The following is a 17,919-nucleotide window of genomic DNA, read 5'->3' as shown; positions in this document are numbered from 1 at the left end:
ACTACAGGGAACTAAGCAAAAAAGACACCCTGTTCGGGACCGTGACTAATCCAGATATCTGGCAATTAAATTATTATAGGCTTATATAAAGAAAACCTATGTGTTTTCCGCATAAATTTCGGCGTATTTTTTTAATTATTAACAATTTAGTGCAAAATATGCCATTTTTTCCATTTTTTTGATTACCTTTCAAAAGCTTAATATTTAACGTAAAATTACAAAACTTTATCTTTTAATACATAAAAATCTGTAAAATGACGATTTCTAAAAGTTGTAAAATTAATTTGTTGCTTCAAAAACGACAAAATAAGGCAAAACCGTTATTTGTTAAAAACTAATGTAAAAATCAACCTAGGCATTTTTTATTCTGCTCAAAGTTGGGTATTGTGGTCCTTAACAAACCCTCAAAATTTCAGATCAATCCATTTATTAGTTTAAAAGTTATTCTATTTGTTTATCCCAGAGTGGGTTTTTTGCAGTAATATTCGTCAGAAAACAATGAATATACAGTAATTTAACGCATAGCAAATGAAAGTTTAAGTGGTAAACTATGTACACAAAAAAAAATTGAAAAAAATAATTTTTTACAACCCAAAATCCTTTTGTAAAATTACAGTTATTTTTGATTTATAAACATTTAGAATAACTTTTAAACAATTTCTCGAAGATGAAATCTTTTTTCATATTCGAAAAGCTGATATTTTTACACGAATTGAAAAAAAAAAAGTTGCTCTACGATAATTTGGAGCAAAGTTAGATTTTTTTTTAAATTCACAGCTAATTTGTTTTGTTAAAATTAAGGAACGCAATTTTCGGCATTTGGAAATAAAGGATTCGTAGTTTTTGTACAAAAACTTGTACAATCATTGCACTATAACATAATCCTGTGTGCATTGTCAAAAATATGGTTCAAATTAAGACCAATAGTGGCGAGTGGAGGGGGAACCCACAAATCTACACGCTCAAAAAATTAAAACGCATCTTCAAACTACTACAATTGAAGAGGTGGATTCCAAAAGGTCTTAAGTCAAAAAAGTAAATTTTTCAGGAACGAATTTTTTTTATGTTTAAGAATATAATTAAATGTTACTTTGGAATAGAATGAATAGTCATGTAATTTGCAGGTTCAAATTCTTGTTTCAAGACAATTGAAAGTAAGATTTGAACACAAAAATCATGGCTTTTAAGAAGATAAACATTTGGTTTTTTTTTCAAAACGACTTTAAGTCAGTGACTTAGCACTTTCGGAAAATTCATGACACAGACACTTCAGAGCTTGTTTTTAAGATCTCAGCGAAGGTTTAATAACTATTTAAGTAGGTACATAATTAAAAATTAATTTTTATTCATCCAAATCAATTATTCACATTTTTGTCAAAATTTGAAAAGTAAAGTTGAAAAATCTTTCAAATAAAAGGCTCTAGTTCATCATACACTACAGTTTTATTATCGTTGGAACCATTTTGCACATTGGTAAGTGCAGTATTATAAAAGTCTTTTGAACTTTCAGGTAATGAAATACATTTGAGAAGGTTTTCCACATATTTTTCCTTCTTGGTACTTACATGATTCACTAATGGCATAGACTTTACTGTATTGTATACTCCCAGCAAATTGCATCCTTTTTTTATAACTTTGAAAGTACTAGAATCACCACAGTAGGTATTTTTAGCTTCAATGTCTTTATTACTTTTATTTGAAAATGAAAAAACTCGTTGTTCACGCATCAAAAAGGGAGCTTCTTCAATAAAACTCGTTTTGCAGCATCCATGAAATCAAAAAGTTCCCAGTCTTTTCCTAAAACTTTAACTGTAACTGAAGATGCAAACACTTTGTAGTACTCCTCTGGTTCAACAATTGTTTGTTTTGCGAAAACTCCAAATTGCGTGGAATGGTAATACATTAGAACACACACCAACCTATATATCTTGGAGTAACTCTGGACCGGTCCCTCACCTACAGACATTGCATAAAAACGAGAGGGAAAGTAACAACTAGGAACAGCATACTCAGAGAGCTAACGAGAAGTTAATGGGGCGCACGTCCTGGTGTTTTAAGAACAATGGTACAGGCACTGTGTTTCTCAACTGCTGAATATGCGTGCCCCGTTTGGGGTAGATCTGCCCACAACAAACAAGTTGATACTGCGCTAAATAAGACATGCATGATAGTAACGGGGTGCATAAAACCAACGGCATTCTCAAATCTATATAAAGCAGCGGGTTTTGCAGAACCCTCAACACGCAGAGGCGTTGCAGAGCACGCAGAGAAAATTAAACAGATCGCGGACGAGCGGCATGACCTATACAAAGCTCGAACACCACGAAAGCGACTAAAATCTAGGAAAAGCATCCTTGGAACAGTGCAGAATAAACCGCCTGAGTATTTTCCTCTTTCCCAGGTTCAATGGACCAGCCAGTCCATAGACTTTAAAACGAGGAAAACTATGAATAGGATAAGAACGTGAGTCGCTCCAGTAAAATCAAACATGACAAAATGAGGAAAAATCAATCAAGATGATGTGAACTGTGACTGTGGAGAAAAACAGAATATGGAACATCTTCTTACATGCAGCTCGCCAACAAAGATGGAACCGACGTACCCCGATACTGGGCCGAAATTTTATGAATGACAGGTCCAGACACGATAAAGTAAAGTAAGTTCGTCTGTAAGATTTTGAAGAACTCTGAGTAAGATGCAAGTGACTTCTGTTCTTTTTGAGTCTGTTTCCAAGTTACTTTAATAATTTTATGAAATCAATCATTGATTAAGCTGTACTTGAATCTTATGGTTTTATCCTAGCTCCACCTCGCTATTCACGAGTATATTCTCCTGACTCTTTTAAAGCTTTTTTTATTGTTTCACCTCAAACAGTCAACATATCCAAAAACTCACAGCAAATAGATGCTGACAGCTGGAATCGCGCATGCGCAAACACTCAACAGGTGACTTAAGCCTGTTTGGAAAAGAACAAGGCATGACTAAAGCACTTTTGGAAAACATTACTGGTTTGTAATCTGTATAGTATACTTGACTTAAGCTGTTATGGCATCAATTGTTTTTCTAATGTTAGAAATGATGCTCTAGAATCAGATTAAACTAAAACCTCAAAATGTGAAAAAAAACGACTTAAACCCTTTTGGATTTCACTTCTTCAATTAGGAAAGTAAACGGTGACTTTTAAATAAGAGATATTTACAGGCATTGGTGTAGCAACATCATTATAATAGCCAATCTTCATAGGGTCTTACAGTCTGTAAGTTACAGAAGAGGATTTTTTTGTGGGAATTAACTTAAAAAATATTTTGAATGGTAATTAGTTTTATTGTACAACCTCGTATAGTAACAATAATAATAGAATGCCATTCCAGTTGATGAACATCAATAAAGTCGTCGTAAGAAAGTGTATCACGACTTACAATTTCCAATTACACAGCAAGCACACGTTCACGGATGTCATTTTGAATTTAACGAGAGAGAGTTATTTTGCAACTGTTAAGACATTAACAAATTAGCTGCGAATATGTTTAACAATATGCATTTGAAGGTATTTCCAAAAACCGTGCCCAATGAGGGATCCTAGAAAGTTTAATTAAGTAGTATTTCAGTTATTTGTTTATAGGAAATGGTATTTTTGTGAAAGCAACAATTCGCCTTCGAAATTACTAATTAAGAAAAGTTAATTATTATTTAAATATAGCTAATTTCGATACAAGTATATTTATTAACAATATGTAAATCGTTAAACAACAAACGGAATAACGGTTGGTGTTTTTTCTTAATGATTTACAAAATGATTACATTAGCCCAAGATAGGGAAGAGCCGCGAGTGAGTGAGATAAAAAATAAGTACAAGTAGGAGATGCAGATCTTTAGCAAATTCACCCATTAACATACAATTTGTTTTTCAAATTTCAAAATGTCATCTTCCTCCTCTATCCTTTATCCTTCTTAAATATATGGTGACGTTATGGTATTTGAAGAATGGTTGCTATCCATTCTTCTCTCTCCTGGGCGCGGTGTGCTGCCTCAGACAGAGAGTAACCGGTAGTGCACTTTATTTGGTCTGACCATCTGAGTGGCGATCTTTCTCGAGTGCTTTTACCATCTACCTTGCCTTCAACCACCAACCTCTTCATGCCTTTCGTCTGGTAATGTGTCCAAATGCCATAACTATCAGTAATATTGTTCTTAATATGGAAATATTCATAAAATTGTTTTATATATTTGCATTTTTGTAATTTGACTTGTCCTCTAAACAGATCACTATAAAACTAAGCGTCTGCATTGGATGCATCGTACGCATTAATTAAGGATTTATATACTGCGTCCACTGTAGCGGCAGCGATCGGATTTGCTGACGTGTGTATCGGCAATCGGATTGCCGATGCCACTTCATTCGGATTTTTGTAGTGATTGTATATACCTGCGGAAAGTGTTTGTGAGAATGGAGGAAAGCGATGAAGAACAAGTCATTATTGCTTGTTTGTTAGCAGAAGAGGAAGAAGAAAAAAGGAAATCTAGAAAAAGGAAGCATAATTTTTCGATATACAACATATTCAAGAAGAGATCGGAGCATAGAGAATATCACACGATATTTCCTGATTTGTTAAAGGATGACATCAAGTTCTGCCAATATTTTCGTATGTCTCAAGCTAAATTCACTTTTCTTGTTGATATCCTGAAACCATACTTACTGAGACAGAATACTACATACATGGATGCTATAGGACCAGAAGAAAGGCTTGCTGTGTGTTTAAGGTATTTATTGAAATTAAACATTATAGGTAATGGATTTTGACAAGAGCTATGAGCTTGTAAATAACAGGTAAACTTGTGTACTGTATCGGCATGGCTTATAGCTCTTGTCAAAATCCATTACTTTTAGATACAACATAGATCTTATTTAAAATGTAAATATATATATATATATATATATATATATATATATATATATATATATACAAGAATTTCCACAGTTTTCACTGTATTCCTTTACTCAACCGTTTTCTCCAATTTTTCCTGTTTAGCCAGTCCCCTTCCTGTAGGTTTCTTCTACTCATTGCTTCGTCCACTTCATCTCTGAAAGATCTTCGGGGTCTGCCTCTCTTTCTTCTTTCTATCGGGCTCCACTCTGTTATTCTATTTATCCACCGATTTTGGTCTGCTCTTCTGACATGTCCGTACCAGGTTAACCTCTTCTGTTCGATGTAGTCTATTATGTCGGAGTTCATTCCCATTCTCCTCTTAATCTCCATGTTATTTATTCTATCTCTTCTTGTTACTCTGCAGCTTCTCCTTAGGAATTCCATCTCTGTTGCTCTTATTTTGTTTTTGGTTTTCTTATTTATTGTCCAATTTTCACACCCATAAGTGAGGATACTTCTTGTCATGGTATTATATATTTTTTTCTTTGTTTTCATGCTGATGTTCTTATCCCATAGTACCGGGTTCAATTTTCGTATGCAGTCTCTTGTTTGTCCTAGTCTATTTTTTATATCTTCCTCCGTTGTTCCTTTGTTTGATATTATGAAACCTTAATACTTATACTTGTCTGTTCCTTTGATTTGTTTACCTTCGTCTATTTCCAGCTGTTTTATTTCTGTATTCTCCGTTGTAAGGTATTCAGTTTTCTTTAGGTTTATTTCCATCCCATTCTTTGTATATTCCTGCTCCAGTTTTCTCATCATAAAACTGAGGTCATCCTCGTCTTGTGCGATCACTATTTGGTCGTCGACAAAACTTAGCGTATATAGATATTCGTTCCTTACTGGTATACCCATTCCTTCGCACTTTCTTTTCCATGGTTTCAGGGTTTTTTCCAGGAATATTTTGAACAGGGTGGGGGATGTGGAGCAACCCTGTAGTAGTCCCTTTGTCGTCTTAAATGGACTGCATATTCTATTGCCCGTTTTGATAGCTACTTCGTTATTCTTGTAGAGTGCTTTTACCGCGTTTATTAATCTTCGTGGAACTTCGATGTCTTCCATTGCTTCCCATAGCTTGGTTCTAGGTATTGAGTCATATGCCTTCTTAAGATCAACAAAAGCCAGATGGACCGATCTATTTTTGGCCATTCTTTTTTCTATTAGTTGTTCGACCGTGTAAATGTGATCTAAGCATGCTTTCCCCGCTGTGAAACCTGCCTGGTCTTCTCCGATTTTATCTTGTATATATATTTCTAATTTTTCCTTTATGGTCTTTCCATACAGTCTGCCTATAGACGATATAACGCTGATTCCCCGATAGTTTTCGCAGTTTTTTCTATTTCCTTTCTTGTATATTGATGTCATATATGCTTGGGTCCATTCTGCCGGTAAGTCTTCTCCATTCAGTGCTCTCTCAAACATTTTATGTATCATACGGAATAACTTTTCCGATCCGTTTTTTATCAATTCATTTGGTATTCCACCGGGACCTTCTGCTTTTTTGTTCTTTAGAGTTTTGATCGTTCTTTTTACCTCAGCTAGGCTTAATTCGATTTCGTCATGTGTGTAGATTTCTATTCCGTCTATTTCTGATTGTTTGAATTCGGGGCGGTCTTCGGTTAGCAATTTTTTATAGTATTCTTGCCATTCGTTTTCTTTGATTTGACCGATCTTGATTTTCTCTGTCTTATTTCTTTGGAGCGACTTTCAGATGCGCCATGACTCTGAATTTCTCGTTCCTACTATGTGCTGTTCTATCTCTGTGCATGTTTTTTCCCATCTTTCATTTTTTTCTTTGCCACTTTTCTTTTCACTTCTTTATTTTTTTTTTCTGTATAGTTCCAAGTCCTCATAGTTTTTTGTGTTCAGGTATTTTATATGGAGTTCTTTTTTCTCTTTTATGCATGTTAGTGTGTCTTCGGTTAATTTCGTAATTTGGTGGGTGTATTTTTGGTCCACTTCTGCAAGAGCTTATAGGGCTGCTGTCTTCATGCAGGTTTTTATGTGTTCGTATGTTTGTTCTAATGATTCATACCGAAACTCTTCTAGCTTTTGGTCCAATCTTCGCTTATATAGGTCTTTTATTGAGTCTTCTTCTAATAAATTGATTTTGAATTTCTTTTCTTGTGTTGAGCACGTATTGACAGGTGTAGCTGGAGCCGTAACTTGCTCAGACTCTCCCTGGGTCGGTTTCTGTTGGGTCCATATAAAGGGGAATTCCATCCACGCGATTACTAGTTTGTGATCTGTGCCGCATTCTGCGCCTCGCTTTACTCTCACGTCTTTTATTTTTATCGAGCTTTCGATATGAATGTAAATATCTTATTTAAAATATCAATAGTGACCCATATTCAGCGAATTTGGATAAACTGCATGTAAACGTTTCATATTGTTGTTAAGTATGTTTCGCTATTCAGACAAGGAAACATCGTTTCATCCATGGGTAAAGCATTTCTTTAGGTGTAGATGAACGAAAAAACATTGGATACACACGTCGGCAAATCCGATCGCTGCCGATATAGTGGTCGCAGTATAAAATATTAATCCGATGCATACGATGCGTCCGATGCGTACGATGCGACCTATGGAAGCTTAGCTTAACGGGATATATACCGATGAAAGTTTCTTGTTGCGTTCTATGAGGGTAAAGTCTCTGTCACAGGGCAGAAAGCGGTGCCCACTAGTTAGAAACTTTTGCTCAATTTCGGTAAAGTATTTTCTAACAGTAGTAGTCGAAGTAATGTTATGACTTTCCAATTTTTATTTTGGCTGACACATCTATCTGACCAAATAACAAGTTTTCTTTCTTGGCCTGTATCAATCCGATTGAAGTTTTCAGTTATATAAAGTAGCAATGCTGATGCTATCTCAGTAGAGCCTCAATGGGCCATTACTTCGTTCCACAGAATCATTGTAGCGCAGTATGACTCCCCAACAGCGTAGTTATACGAAGAAATTTGTCGCTGGTAGAAGATTGATGAGTGAGTTAGATTAGGGCAAAAAAGAACTTGTTGCAAATCAGTACATAAAACGATATAATTAGCATTTACTTTTGCAATTTCAGTATCTTGTCTTAATGTTTTGTAACCTGCTTCCGCTCGCATATGATGAATTTTACTTTCAATTTCTATTTTCTTTCTTTCACATTCATCGCTAGCAGAAGAAAGTTTGATAAAGAGCTTGTCACAATATGAACAAGTATCGGATATGGGAAGTCTAAAACGCAATTGAATTTACTTTTAAATGTCGTGGTATGTTCGTAGAGAGATTTTTGTATCAGGATACATTTTTAAAAATAAATTGTACATTTTTGAGATGCTTAAATCAGCTGGGAGGCAACTTTTAGAAGAAGCATTTCTGCTACAATGATTTTCTTGCAGCAGAAATGACCTAATATCTTCGCATATTTTCTCTGCATCTATTATCATGAGTTTTTTGGGACGATTAGGATGTTTGCCACGTTGATCATTTAGATTTACTCCTGCTTTCATTTTATCAACAAGAGACTGTAGTCTTCTAGCGGTTATTGAAAATATTTAACATACCGTTGCTTTACACACCCTTATGTTTTCTACTGTATATTTCACTGTACACTGACGACGAGATGTTGCTTCCCCAACCCTTCTGTTTTTGGCTCTTGCAACGAAAGAGACTGTGATAAAAATTTGATTTGGCCATTGTAGTTCAGTTCTCTAAACGTTTTGAATAATTTTGTGTGATTATTCACGTGAGTTTAGATTACTTTACCTTACTTCATCTGGGCAACTTAGAGCTTCTTTGGATACTTCTCTAGACGAAACTTACGAATCACCAGTATTGTACATGTACATCTTAGTAAATTTGCTGTTATAACCTTGCATTTTGTCTTTGTTGGGAAAATTAACATGTTAAAATACTTATTTGGATTTGGAAATAACCGAGCCAACTCAAGTATAATACTGTTTTACATCTCCGTCGGAAAACCTGAAAACGTTGCCATAGGAATTGGATCCAAGAGGCACAAGATCGAAACAGACAGAAAATTCTGAGGTAGATCTATGTATGTCCAGCAGTGTACAAGCGAAGATTAAATAATAATGATAATGATGGCCACCCTAGTTGTCTAGTTTCAACCCTGTCTATAGTTGAATATACAGTTATTTTCCTCCTTCTAATATTTTCATTTCTTATATGATGGTTTTTGGATATACCACAGTCTCTCCTGAGATAATCCATTTCAACTATCGATTATAATCCTATCCTTTTTTAACAACTGAAAACATTTGACCCATAAATACTGATAGGCTCTATAAAGGTTTGATAAATTGTTCTTTTGGTTTTTTGTCTATCTTTAAACCATAGTAAAGAGTTCAGAATGTATATCGCTTTTATGCCTTGCTGTGTTCTATTATCCATGTCTTTCTTCGTAGTTCCTTCTTTGGATATTATACACACTTATTTTAATGTATCTCATATCTAACTCTGAATCTTCCTCATTAGTCCTTATTTTTAGATATTCCCTTTTTAACATATTCATTTGAAGATCCCACTCTTCGTATTCTATCTTTAATTTTCTGAACATGTAGTCCATGTTCTCGTCATCACCCGCTACAACTACTTGATAGATAACTAAAATAACACTACAATAATAATTAATAATTTTTTTGAATGAAACATCATGTATACTTTTAAATCTATGCTGTAATTTCAATCTGAAACTAACAATACTGGTCAAATAAATATGTCTTCATGATTACTTTAGATTTGTTAATATCATTTTTTATATCATCTCCAATCTTTCGAAGTTATCACCGTTATTTCGAATTCCTATTTCATTTCCACATACTATTTCATTTGTTGGTTAATCAGCATGTCGTAAGTACTTAGGAAACAGTGATACTAACAGCTGAAACAGAACTCAGTATGAGGGTATTGATTGAATAATAAAATTTAGAACAATTGATTAACGGCATTGTTAAACTTTTGATTGCCATATACCAGTGACAGTGAGTTTATATGTCTTGGACAGACACATACAAGTTGTACCTCTTCAGATTTTATACCGTAGTAACTGCATACCTTTTTTATTGTTTCGTAACTTTTGCTTTCGTTTACTTATTAAGTTTCAAATAATTAAGGTAATGGTATTGTTTGTCTTTGAATGGTAGTTTCCTGGTTATGCAATATAATATAAATGAAATCGACGATACTATCATAAGCTGTTTGCTACAAATAATCATGGACGACTATTCAAAAGCTATATATTGGGCAAGAAATATTATAATGCTGTTATTATAGTTTGTCCCAAACCCTTCTTTCAGTGCGTCATAGTGGATCGAATTCTCTCTAACACATTAAGCTAGAAGTGACAGAAAAAACGTAAGTCTGTGATAATTATATATAGAACTTAGAAAATTATTTATCGTAAAGCTAATTCTACTTACGGATGTATAATTGGTTATAGTTTAGAATACGCTAAATAGATATCCAATCAATGATGCGCATAAATATAATTTGACTCAGATTGTCTCGATCGTGACAATACTTTCACAATGTCAACCATCGAGTTAGAATCTATGAAGAAGCTATACTCCATTCGCTTAGCTCGGGCATATTTTGACAGATTCATTGTCGGAAACCTACAACACAACAATTCGTACTTCTCAGTATTAACAGCTCAAGTATCCTACAATTGCAGACTTCTCTCTTTAAAAAAAGAAGAATTATTCTAAATAGTGGAAGTGTATACTAAACCCATCAAATTTTGGGTAGTATATATTTAAAAAATATATTTTAGTTGTTATAATTTAACATAACTATTTATTATATGGTGCAGATAAATAAATATTGATTGTCGGTAATTCGCAAAGTTCTATTTTATTTACTATTTAGTTTGTTTACTATTAATATTGGCTATGAGTACGTGTGCTTGATTGTATAGTAATTTCCAGCCACTTTTAGTCTGTCAAAAAGTAACTAACTTCGCAAAAAAATAATTACTAAATTCACTAGACAGTTCGGACTGACTATATCGAATCGAGTATATGAGCATATTAACGTGTGTATTAAAAACGGCGTAGGTAGGCGTGGCTAACGATGATACCAATATGGCGGTGGGATCATAACCGGACTCAATAATATTAAAATTACTATAAAAATATGACTAGTTATTCAGAAGATTTAATCATAATCTAAAAAAGTGCAATACATTTTTAATAAACTATGATTTATTTATCCCGCGGTAAACACTAAAAACACAATATATTATACATAAAGCTAAATTAATACAGTCAAATACTATTAATTTATTCTCTGAAGTACGGGCCATTACTTTGTTTACATATTTGTATACTAACCTGTAGAACGTTATTCCTGAAGATTTTTTACTAACATTGCTTCTGCTACTGCAACTACGTTGAGGACAAAAAACCATTATTATGCACTATCACAATATATTATTACAGTTTCTATAAAAATATTATAAAACTAAAAATATTCGAAAAACAACAAACGTAAACAAACATATACGATCTGTCAAAAGTGTCAAAACAATCTTAACAATATGGCCGAAGTGAGGTCGTTTTTAGTCACGTGATGCCCTCTCCATAGATTCTAACTCTATGATGTCAACTGATAAAATGATAATTGTCATTCCAGGTTAATATTATCAGACATTTTACAGTGACAATTTAATTTTGTATTTATTGCCATAAAAATATTTTAAATATGCCGAGATATATCGAGAAAGAATAAAGACTAATATTAAAATTATTAAATTATTTTCAATTAGAAAAAGAGAGATTACGATCCTGCAACTGTTAAATTTAACTAAAATGTCATGCAATAATTCTCGACATTCTTAAAATCCTATATGACGTCAAAATTAGTGACGCACTGAAAGAAGGGTTTGGGACAGACTGTACATTGAATATTGTAATATAGTAATACCGGGTGTTGTCAACCTGAGATGTTTGATCAAATTATTTATATGAAGAATTAAATTTTAAATGTTTGTCTTTAATATTTAATAGTTTTGTTCAATCATTTAAATGCAACTTCCTTCTGCAACCCATATTCATTCACACTTGGATATATACCTCACTCAAAGTTCTCCAATGATTTCTGTCATGTGTTTTACGAATCTATTATTTACTGTTGTAGTTCGGATATCATCTACCCATTTTTTGTGAGAATTACCTCTATCTTCTCCTGATGCTTCAAAAACTACATGTCATACAACGTTTTTTCTAAAACCCGTAACGAAATGAAAAGTTCAGAAGACTATTATTCATTCCCTAAAACGAAAAAAATCTCCTGGCATAGACAACGATTTCCGTCGATCTGTTTAAGATAATTTCCAATTATGTTGTTGATCCGATAACTTGTTTAATAAATAAAATATTTGAATATGGTACATGTCCTGACAATTTCAAAAAAGCTGTAATTATACCAATATTTAAAAAAGTTGGTACAAAACTGAATATAAATGTACAGAAAGTTCGGAAAATACTGGAAAACCTGAAGAACAGAAAAGCAGCAGGTAAACACGGGATACCAAACGAATTACTGAAATCTTGTGGAGCAGCAATGACAGAACATAACATTAATTAATAAAATTATAAAACAGAATAAAATATAAAACACCGGAAGAATGGAGAACGGGGAACTAATTCTACTATTCAAAAAAGGAGATAAAAAACAACAAGGGAACTACAGAGGCATAAACTTTTTATTAAATACTACGATAAAACTTACAACTAAAATTTTACAAGTGCTAATAAATCAGAGGATGAGTTTAGCAGAGGAACAACAGGGTTTTCGTAGTGGAAGATCGTGTACAGATGCAATATTCGTTATAAAGCAAATTACGTTATAAAGCAATTAGAGTATAAGAGACCAGTGTTTCTGTGTCTGATTGACCTAAAGAAAGTGCTTGACAGAGTAAGACTAAAAGATGTAATCCATCTTCTGTATAAGAGAGAAGTTCCCCTAAATGTTATAAAAACTATCGAAAACATCTACCAAAACAACAAAATGGAAGTCAGAATAGATGGACAACTTAGAGAACCTATAGAAATAGGGAGCGGAATAAGACAAAAGTGTTAACAAAGGAAGAGGATACAGAATGGAAAACAAAGAAACAAAAATACTCTGTTACGCATACGACGCAATATTGATAGCCCAAGATGAAGATAGTTTACAAAGACTGGTTCACAGATGTAACATAAGAGCAAAAGAATTTAATATGACAATCTCATCTCAGAAAACTAAAACAATAGTAATCAACAAAGAACCAACCAGATGTAAAATAGAAATTGGTGGCATCAATATTGAACAAGTAATGGAAATAAAATACCAGGGAATTACACTGTCTAGCTATGGAGACCTGGTCAAAGAAGCGAGAGATCAAGTACAAAAAGCAAATAGACTGGCAGGATGCTTTAATAACACTATATGGCGAAACAGACACATTAACACTGAGATGAAGTCAAGATTTATAAGGCCAGTGTAAGACCAATAATCAAAGTAATCAATAAAATACAAGTGGCACAGATAGCGATGGAAAGGTCAATGCTGAATATATCCCTCAGAGACAGAGTATCAAATACAATAATTAGGAGAAAAACTGGTGTTACTGACGCAGTTCAAAGGATTACAACATTGAAATAGAACTGGGCGGAGCATGTTGCCAGATTAAAAGATGGAAGGTGGACGAAGAAAATTCTGGAATGGAGACCTAGACACGATGCTTATTGTAATCGAAGACGTCCTCCAACAAGGTGGTCAGATGACATCAAGCACATTCAGCACAACTGGATTCAAGGTGCTCAAGATAAAATGCATTGGAATTATTTACGGGAGGCCTATGTCCAGCAGTGGACTCAAAACGGCTGATGAAGACCAATAATAACATATGCCCCAGAAACAAGACCCGCCACAGCCACAACGTCAAGGCTACTGGAAACGGCAGACATGAGAGAACTGAGAAAAATTGCAGGAAATACGCTGAGAGATCGAAAGAGAAGTGAAGATATTAGAAGAAAATGTAACGTACAGTGTATAAATGAATGGACACAAAATAGAAAAAAATAATGGAATAACCACATAAGCAAAATGGAGAGACTCATGTTGTCAAAGTAGCCAGAGATAAGTCACCAATCAGTAGAAGAAGTATTGGACGACTGCGCAAAAGATGGAGTAAAAACCTTCCATAGAGGTATTCTTCTTCTTCTTCTTAGTCGTTGACCTGATGCAGGTATCGTGATATCATGAAGCTATTAGCTAAATTTCCCAATGTTCCTCCACGTTTTTCTATCTTCTGCCATTCTAGCACATTCTGACACTGGAGCGCCAATGGTAGCAACAATATGGTCCGTGTATCGTGTGGGAGATCTACCTCTATTTCTTTTGCCTTCTACTTTTCCCTGGATGGTAAGTTTTTCAAGACCATTTCTTCGAAGCACATGTCCAAAATAGCTTATTATTTGTTCTGATATTTGTGTTCTTAGTCTTTTCTTTATGTTTAGCTGGTCCAGTATGGATTTATTTGTTCTTCGGGCCACCCATGGTATTCTCAGCATTTGTCTCCAGCAGTACATCTCAAATACATCTATGTTCTTTTTGTCTTTCTCAGTAAGGGTCCAGCATTCCGATGCATAAGTAAAAACTGGAAAAACTAGACTTCTTACTAGTCTCATTTTTGTATCGGTAGTTATTTCATGGCTTTTCCAAATTTTTGTTAATTTTGCCATAGCGCTTTTTGCGATTGCTGACCGCCGCTTTATTTCTTCAGTACAGCCTCCTCTGTTGGTTATTAATGAGCCCAGGTACACAAATTTATCTACAACAGCGATATTGTTTATCATGACCAGATGATTTTGATTGTTGTTAGCTCTGTCAATTATCATGATTCTCGTTTTATCTCTGTTTATTTTAAGGCTCATCGTTAAGCTTACGTCTTCTATCCGTTGTAGCAGGTGAATCAATTCAGCTTCAGAACTAGCGAGGATAGTAGTATCATCTGCATATCTCAAGTTGCAAATCTTCTTCCCGCCAATGGTGATGCCACCGTTCCAGTCCTCAGTAGCTTTCCGCATTATCCATTCACCATAGATGTTAAATAGAATTGGGCTTATTATGCAGCCTTGTCTCACGCCCTTTGTGACCCTGAAACTATCGGTTAGTTCCCCATTTATTCTAACTATGGCATAATTGTTATTGTACAGGCTTTTAATTAGCAGTATCAGATGATTGGGGACTCCCATTTCAGACAAAACCTGCCACATTTTACTCCAGTTGAAAAAATCGAAAGCTCTACTATAATCTATGAAGCACAAATATGTTGTGATGTTGAATTCTCTGGATTTTTCTACAATCTGCCGTACGTTTAAAATTTGTTCTCTAGTACCACGTCCGGGGACGAAACCTGCTTGTTCCTCCGCAATGTTAGGTAGTAAAAAGGGCTTTATCCTCTCGAGAATTATGTGTAAGAGTGTCTTACTGCAATGCGCAATTAGAGCAATTGTGCGATAGTTGCTACATAAATCTTTCGCTCCCTTTTTATGTATGGGAATATATAGTGATTGTGTCCAGTCCTCAGGCCATTTACCTGTCTCCCACACTCTTTGACAAATTTGATGTATTATATCCACTCCAACGTCATCTAGGGCCCAAATCATTTCAATAGGTATGTTATCTGATACCATAGAGGTATTAATCCGCCAATAAACAAGTAGAATTGCTTATAAAGAGAAAGAAGAAGAAGAATTCTATTACATGATTTCTTATCATCCATTCTAGTTTTTTTAAAGACGTCTTTTAGGCCTAAACTAAATAGGTTTGTTGATTTATTGTTACGTTGTAAAAATCTTTGTTGTTCTTATTATACCGTTAATATTTTTATGTCTATGCTTTGATTAAAAATATGCCAAAACCTTTATAATACCCCAAGGTATTTCATTTGTATACTACAGCATGTAAAATATATTTCCGTCAATTATAGCTTCGTGTCACAGATAAAATGTTTTATATAATTATTTGATGTCGTCTCTGCTCAATGATTCATGTAAAATTCATTCATGTAACATAATTTTCCGATGATATCGTATTAAATATAAACGTCTTGCCTAATATTATTCCGAAAATATATTCTGCAATTCTATTAACCTTAAAACCGAATGATTCACTTCTACCAAAAGGATGTAGGAGTTCACTTTCTCTTGTATTGTTAAACGCATTCACCTTACACTCGGGTAAGAGTACCTGGAACTCGGTTATAGCGATTTGCAGTTTTAATAGGTAATAAAATATGAAGATAAGTAAAATTGATAATAAAATGTAGAAAATAACTTTTTTTTATTTATTTTAATAGATTTTAATTTTTTATATTCGCTGAAGTTTAGTAATAAAACTCTGGGATATTTTCAAAAGAAAAGAAACCGAAATACTAGTATTAGGAACATGAAAGTACGACCTGTAAATACATATCAAACGATATTGCGTAGGAAAGGTATCGGAGGAAACAAATAAGCAAACACAACAAACTCTCTAGGAAATATCTTGTCGAAAAATTGAAATACACCAAGATTTTTTGCGAAGGTCATTAGTTTCTAGATATGCTAAGTAGAGAGCTTTGTTTGATTTAAAGATTATAAGTCTATTCCTGTAAAAAAGCGGAAATTTAAAAAAATAATAAACGTGGGAACAAAGCTACAAAGTTATTTAATCGATGACTTAATCGTTGAGCCACTTCACGTTGCGTTAACCCTTCGTTGATCCACCTCACAATCTGTTGCGTTTGGACAATATCTAAACATCTTAAAGGCATAGTTTATAAGTAATTAATAAAAATACTTCACTATTTAAAACAACTGAACTGAAATTGTGTGAAAATTAAACAACGTACTTTTATTATTTATTTATTTTTTATATTTTAAACAAATTCAATAAATTATTATGTTTGCTCCTAACTCCACCTGTTAACGTATTAACAAAGCATAGGTACGCTGTTTACTTCTGACATACCTGTCAAATTTAGACGTGTATTTTAACTTAAGCTGAATTTTTATCACAAAGATTTCTTATTAGGTTAACTAGGTGGTTATGTACTCTCATATTTTCCATTATACTCCAGAGGGGATCTCATTTTATTGAATCAAAAGCCTTTGTGTAATCTACGAAACAGAGCAGCATTGGTATGTTGTGTTCTCTCGCATTTTCTATTATCAGTCTGGTGTTCAGTATCTGCCCTCGCGTTCAGAAGGATTTTCCTTGCATGAGGAATAAAGGTAATAGTTCTTTAATTGCTGCATACGGTTAGTGATCAATTTTTATGGATAGGTGTAAAGGTTGATTCGTACCACTCACCAGACCATTCACCTGTGATCCACATCATGTTGCACATATCCAGTATTACATCTACGCCAATCTTGCCCATTGCGTTTTGGTATGACATCGATCCCTGGGGAATTCTTGTGTCTTAGTTAGATGAGAGGCTTCTCTACTTCTACTCGTAAGATTATTAGTTCTGCCTCTCTGGCATAATATATTTAATATTGGCAAAACCAGGGATATCAATAGATGGTTGGAGCGTGGCACTGGCCCTGTTAGCTTCCTTGTATACCGTAGGGCCAAGGGATAGAAGCTACCATGCTCTAATCCCAAAGCCGCGGTATAAAAGAAGACTATGTTTTCGTTGGACAAATCTTGCGGGAAAAATAATATAATATTCTTCGATTAATTACGATGGGTAAACTCGAAGGACGTAGGGGAATTGGTGGAAAACATGTCTTGTGGTTGAAGAATTTTAAGGAATGGACCGGGATACAGAGAGTCAAACAACTGTTCAGAATATCTCAATATAGATATAGTCTTGCCGTATTAGTCGCCAACGTCAAGAGGACTTGATAAATCACGTTAGAAAGAAGAAGAAGCGAGGGAAATAGTAGAAGAAAGAATTTTAAATGGAAAGGAAATCAGTCGTATGGCATGAACAGAATTTTTGAGAAGCAAA

At 34.1% G+C, this 17,919-nt stretch overlaps 1 protein-coding gene across 1 annotated transcript in view; it reads left to right on the top strand.

The window, feature by feature from the left end:
- Nucleotides 1-17,919, top strand: part of pwn (calcium-binding EGF-like domain-containing protein pawn) — a 69,853-nt gene that overhangs the window by 1,170 nt on the left and 50,764 nt on the right. The gene's annotated exons all lie outside the window — the stretch shown is intronic.

The sequence above is a fragment of the Diabrotica undecimpunctata genome, chromosome 6 (assembly GCF_040954645.1).
Source record: "Diabrotica undecimpunctata isolate CICGRU chromosome 6, icDiaUnde3, whole genome shotgun sequence".
NCBI lineage: Eukaryota > Metazoa > Arthropoda > Insecta > Coleoptera > Chrysomelidae > Diabrotica > Diabrotica undecimpunctata.
The sequence above is the reverse complement of the archived record's forward strand: the minus strand, read 5'-3'. Positions and strand labels throughout refer to the sequence as shown.